This window comes from Anomaloglossus baeobatrachus, chromosome 8 (assembly GCF_048569485.1).
Source record: "Anomaloglossus baeobatrachus isolate aAnoBae1 chromosome 8, aAnoBae1.hap1, whole genome shotgun sequence".
Taxonomy (NCBI): domain Eukaryota; kingdom Metazoa; phylum Chordata; class Amphibia; order Anura; family Aromobatidae; genus Anomaloglossus; species Anomaloglossus baeobatrachus.
The window spans coordinates 58,460,803-58,467,300 of NC_134360.1; the positions used below are offsets into that span (position 1 = coordinate 58,460,803).

Genomic DNA, 6,498 nt, shown 5'->3' on the forward strand with positions numbered 1-6,498 from the left:
TAGAGATGAGCGAACCAGAACTGTAAAGTTCAGGGTTTGTACCGGACGGGGATTTCACAAAAAAAAATTAAAAATCAGTGTTTGAGTTTGGGTGCTTTACGTATGCAAACTACTGGATAGAGCATTGCTGTGCTCAGGTACGCTCGGTGCTCGATCCAGTTTTGAGCCTTTTGCAGTTTCTAAATGGCTTTCACTGGGGGTAAAAACAATGTTTTCGGTTGTAGTGTAAAAAATAGCAAAAAAACACCCTCTCTCCCCCAGAAATAGGCTGTTTATGGCTGGCTGTACGTGAGCGGAGAGCCGAACTGCCCAATCAGTGACTTCTAATAGCGTTAGGGCTCTAGGATCAAGTTCAGATCAAGCCCAGATCCTGAACGGAACTTTATCTAAAGACTGGCTGAGCCCAAACATCCACGAGTCCGCTCATGTCTAGTCACGATAAAATGGAGCATCAACGTGTTAAGGGAGGATTTCTGGTCTATAAAGTCGTCAGCTGCTGTCTCTTATTAAAAAAAAAAAAAAAAACAAAAAACAAAATAATATTGGTGCCTACTACATCCAGGACTGCTCATGCCACACACTGCACTGATGAGACTTCCTATAGAGCTGCCCTGCGTTATGTCCACTGTTCCCCAGGAAAGCAGAGACTCTGAGAATGGAGACTAATCCATACGGGGTTTAGAGATAGAACTTCAATTTTTTCATCTTATATTCAGTCCTGAATTAAGTCAATGACCTGAGCCAATGCCACAAGGTAACACATCCCTTCTGAACTCCAAATCACCATTTATATACAGAACTTAGACAATCAGCTGAGTCATTCTACAAAAACATTATACACACATTGTTTATTACACTCCAGAGCTGCACTCACTATTCTGCTGGTGCAGTCACTGTGTACATACATTACATTACTTATCCTGTACTGATCCTGAGTTACAGCCTGTATTATACTCCAGAGCTGCACTCACTATTCTGTTGGTGCAGTCACAGTGTACATACATTACATTACTTATCCTGTACTGATCCTGAGTTACCTCCTGTATTATACTCCAGAGCTGCACTCACTATTCTGCTGGTGCAGTCACTGTGTACATACATTACATTACTTATCCTGTACTGATCCTGAGTTACCTCCTGTATTATACTCCAGAGCTGCACTCACTATTCTGTTGGTGCAGTCACAGTGTACATACATTACATTACTTATCCTGTACTGATCCTGAGTTACCTCCTGTATTGTACTCCAGAGCTGCACTCACTATTCTGCTGGTGCAGTCACTGTGTACATACATTACATTACTTATCCTGTACTGATCCTGAGTTACCTCCTGTATTATACTCCAGAGCTGCACTCACTATTCTGCTGGTGCAGTCACTGTGTACATACATTACATTACTTATTCTGTACTGATCCTGAGTTACCTCCTGTATTATACTCCAGAGCTGCACTCACTATTCTGTTGGTGCAGTCACTGTGTACATACATTACATTACTTATCCTGTACTGATCCTGAGTTACAGCCTGTATTTTACTCCAGAGCTGCACTCTATGCTGCTGGTGAAATTATTGTGTTTCTGGCTCCCAAACACTCCTTGGATTAAAGGCTACTTTACACACTGCGATATCGGTCCAGATATCGCTAGTGTGCGTACCCGCCCCCATCTGTTGCGCGACACGGGCATATCGCTGCCCGTGGCGCACAACATCGCCCAGAGCCGTCACACATACTTACCTGTCCGGCGACGTCGCTGTGACCGGCGAACCGCCTCCTTTCTAAGGGGGCGGTCCGTGCGGCGTCACAGCGACGTCACTGAACCGCCGCCCAATCGCAGCGGAGGGGCGGAGATGAGCGGGACGTAACATCCCGCCCACCTCCTTCCTTCCTCATAGCGGCCGGGAGGCAGGTAGGGAGACGTTCCTCGCTCCTGCGGCGTCACACGTACCGATGTGTGCTGCCGCAGGAACGAGGAACAACCTCGTTACTGCTGAAGTAACGATAATTGGGAATGGACCCCCGTGTCGCCGATTAGCGATTTTTCACTGTTTTGCAACGATGCAAAATCGCTAATCGATGTCACACGCAACGGCATCGCTAATGCGGCCGGATGTGCGTCACGAATTCCGTGACCCCAACGACTCCGCATTAGCGATGTCGTAGCGTGTAAAGCCCGCTTAAGACTCCTATCAACTGAAAGTGAAACCATCTTACATAGTGATTAGTCATAAAGGTTTCTGAAAATTGACAATTTCAACCAAAATTATATTTTGCTTGGTGATAATGGCCAGTCCAAGAACCAATGTCCACCCCCCCTCCCCCCATGTAATTCCACAGTCTTCCGAGAATAGAATTGCATTACACATGAATTGGAGAAGCAGTGTTATCATCAGGGTAAAGTCTGATTATGTAGGTACTCAGTCTGGTACATGGGTGGCAGTATGATAACAAGGGTACAGTATGGCACATGGGGTGCAGTATGATTATAGTCGTACAGTCTGATACAAGGGGAGCAGTGGAATTACATGGGTACAGTACAGCACATTGGGGTATAAGGGGTCCATTATAGGATACAGTCAGGTACACGGGTTGGGTGGTTTATCTTCTACAGGACACACACACATAGGACCTTCTGGATGGATCCTTTAGGATCTCCAGAGACTGACTTGAATCTGCCATGTTCACATTTGAGCTCTGGAAGTGAGATTCACCTTCCTTGGTAACATCTCCAGGTGTGAACCCTGAACAGTGCCCTGACTTGTGCGGAGTGCATGGGGCTGAGTCTTGTATCTACGTAGTAACAGGTCTGCTAATGGTCCCTCAGCCCCTGACACAAGAGGACTATTGGGCAGGTGCTCCCAGGAGGGGACTCTAATAATAATTAATAATAATAATAATTTTATTCATTTATATAGCGCTATTAATTCCATAGCACTTTACATACATTGGCAACACTGTCCCCATTGGGGCTCACAATCTAGAGTCCCTATCTGTATGTCTTTGGAGTGTGGGAGGAAACCGGAGTACCCGGAGGAAACCCACGCAAACACGGGGAGAACATACAAACTCCTTTCAGATAGTGTCCTTGGTGGGATTTGAACCCAGGACCCCAGCGCTGCAAGACTGCAGTGCTAACCACTGAGCCACCGTGCCGCCTCTGCGGGGAAAGGTACAGCAAGCACAGCTCAGACCCTACAAAATACTCCAAACCAGTATCACTACAGATCGGTTCAGACAGGGAAGTGCAACACATATCAGAAGGGATGGAGAGTACGGGCGAGTGTGAGGGCAGCGAGCCTGAGGGAGCTGGGGGTGTAAAATAGTGTGGGTAATACACAACAGTGAGCCTGAAGCGTGAAGGAAATGTATGATCACGGTAAAGGCCTTCATGCCCAGCACCCACGTAATACACACAGACGCAGCGTGCGCACACACACGGAATATACACCGAGGTACACACAATATACACAGAGGTCCGCACACACACATTATACACAGAGGTCCACACACACACATTATACACAGAGGTCCACACACAGATATGTGACATACACGAGTGCGCACGCACGCGCACACACACACTCACACACGTAATATACACCGAGGTACACACAATATACACAGAGGTCCGCACACACACATTATACACAGAGGTCCACACACACACATTATACACAGAGGTCCACACACAGATATGTGACATACACCAGAGTGCGCACGCACGCGCACACACACACACTCACACACGCAATATACACCAAGGCCCACAAAAAAAAAAAAACATGTAATATACACCATAATATACACCGCACACACGCGCAATATACACTGAGATCCGCACACACACGTAATATACACAGGGTCCAAACACACACACACACACACGTGTTATATACACAGAGGCCCCCGCACACGTAATATACACTGGGGTCTGCACAGACACACACAGACACATACGTCATATATATGGGTCTGGAAACAAATGTAATATACACCAGGGCCCACACACTGCACACATAATATACACCGGCGTCAACACACGGCACAATCGTAATATACACTGGGGTCAGATCACTGCACACACACAAACACTGTACTCCAAGGTCCATACACAAAATATACAATGAGGCCCATACACACAAAATACACAACAATGTCTGGAAACACAGAATATACTCACACAGGGGTGCTTACACACACAATATACACCGGGATCCACACACACACACACACAATATACACCAAGGTCTGCACGCACACGTAATATACACTGGGGTCTGCGCGCACACACACACACACTATACACCTGGGTCCACATGCTGCACACACGTAATAATATACACCGGGGTCAGATCACTACACACACACACTCAATATACATAGAAGCCCATACACACACACAAAATATACTCCGAGGTCTGTACACATACAACATATGCGTGTACATATATGTACTGAGGTCTGAAACATAATACACACAGAGGTCCACAAACTGCGCACACACTGGGGTCCACACACACACCGGAATCCACACGCACTGAATATACAACAGGGTCAAGCCGTGTGCACACACACCCACCCAGAGGTCCACGCGCACACGCACATACATACATCAGGGTATACACACACACACACACGCACAATATACACTGGGCTCCAAGCAAACACAATATATATATATATATATATATATATATATATATATATATATATATAATATAAATCAGGATCCACATAGAAAATATACACTGGGGTCCATGTGCAGATGCAATATATACACCAGGGTCCACACACACACACACACACACACACACACACACACACACACACACACTTCCATCCTGCCCGACATCCCCTCCTACCTGTCCCTCTAGGGGACTCCTCTGCCCCCTCTTTCCTCCTGGACTGCTCCTCAGCTCCGATCCCTTTGTGTATCCTGGGGATCATATAGAGCTGGATTCACCCCCCCTCCTCATCAGAGGCTGCTGCCTGCACACAGGTGACTGCCCCCCATCATCACAGGTAGCACAGACCCCTCCTCATACATGTTATATGTCCTCAGCACAAAGGCGCAGCAGGCAGCGGCGGATACAAAGTAACAAGTGTTCCTGACAGCGGAGCCGGTACAACGTGACAGCCCATTCCGGTACAGTGTGACAGCCCGCACCGGTACAGTGTGACAGCCCGCACCGGTACAGTGTGACAGCCCGCACCGGTACAGTGTGACAGGGCAGCGCTCACTCACCTAACACGACCCCGGCGATCCGGCTATGTCCTGCAGAGAGCGGCGCCCGGGCAATGCAAATATCCACACGGTCCAGAGCGCACGGAGCACCGGGAACATCAGCGCGTCCGGGGGTTACTGTAATCCAAGGGGAGGTGAGATCCCGGAGGCAGAGGCGCTCGGCAGCCGCTGCTTATACTGTTCTCGCTGGAACTGAGCAGCTTCTAGCGAAGAAAGTCACAGGAACTTGAGACATTTACATAAACCAACCTCCTCCACCCTGCGCCAACCTCCAGCCTCCCGGGGAGCCCGCCCCCTACACGGCTCCGCTCACCTGGACTGCCCGGACACCGAGGATCCTTCCCCTCCATCTGCACAGCAACACCACCGAGTACCACTCCACCTGTACAGGAACACCACCAAGCACTCTCCACTTGCACAGCAACACCACCCAGGACCCATTCATCTGCACAGCAAAACCACAGAGGACCCCTCCACCTGCACCGCAACACCACAGAGGACCCCTCCACCTGCACCGCAACACCACAGAGGACCCCTCCACCTGTACAGGAACACCACCAAGCACTCTCCACTTGCACAGCAACACCACCCAGGACCCATTCATCTGCACAGCAACACCACAGAGGACCCCTCCACCTGCACCGCAAAACCACACAGGACCCCTCCACCTGTACAGGAACACCACCGAGTACCACTCCACCTGTACAGGAACACCACCAAGCACTCTCCACTTGCACAGCAACACCACCCAGGACCCATTCATCTGCACAGCAACACCACAGAGGACCCCTCCACCTGCACCGCAACACCACAGAGGACCCCTCCACCTGCACCGCAACACCGCAGAGGACCCCTCCACCTGCACGGCAACACCACAGAGGACCCCTCCACCTGTACAGGAACACCACCGAGTACCACTCCACCTGTACAGGAACACCACCAAGCACTCTCCACCTGCACAGCAACACCACCCAGGACCCATTCATCTGCACAGCAAAACCACAGAGGACCCCTCCACCTGCACAGCAAAACCACCCAGGACCCCTCCACCTGCACCGCAACACCGCAGAGGACCCCTCCACCTGCACGGCAACACCACAGAGGACCCCTCCACCTGTACAGGAACACCACCGAGTACCACTCCACCTGTACAGGAACACCACCAAGCACTCTCCACCTGCACAGCAACACCACCCAGGACCCCTCCACCTGCACCGCAACACCGCAGAGGACCCCTCCACCTGCACGGCAACA

The 6,498-nt window shown here is 49.8% G+C and overlaps 1 protein-coding gene across 4 annotated transcripts in view; it reads right to left on the reverse strand.

Moving 5' to 3' along the window:
• Positions 1-5,447, reverse strand: part of SEMA3F (semaphorin 3F) — an 85,685-nt gene extending 80,238 nt beyond the window's left edge. For all 4 annotated transcript variants that reach the window (XM_075321681.1, XM_075321680.1, XM_075321679.1 and 1 more), the window contains exon 1: positions 5,245-5,447. The gene's annotated coding sequence lies outside the window, so the exon portion shown is untranslated. The remainder of the gene's footprint in view (positions 1-5,244) is intronic.
• Between the last annotated feature and the right edge of the window lie 1,051 nt (positions 5,448-6,498).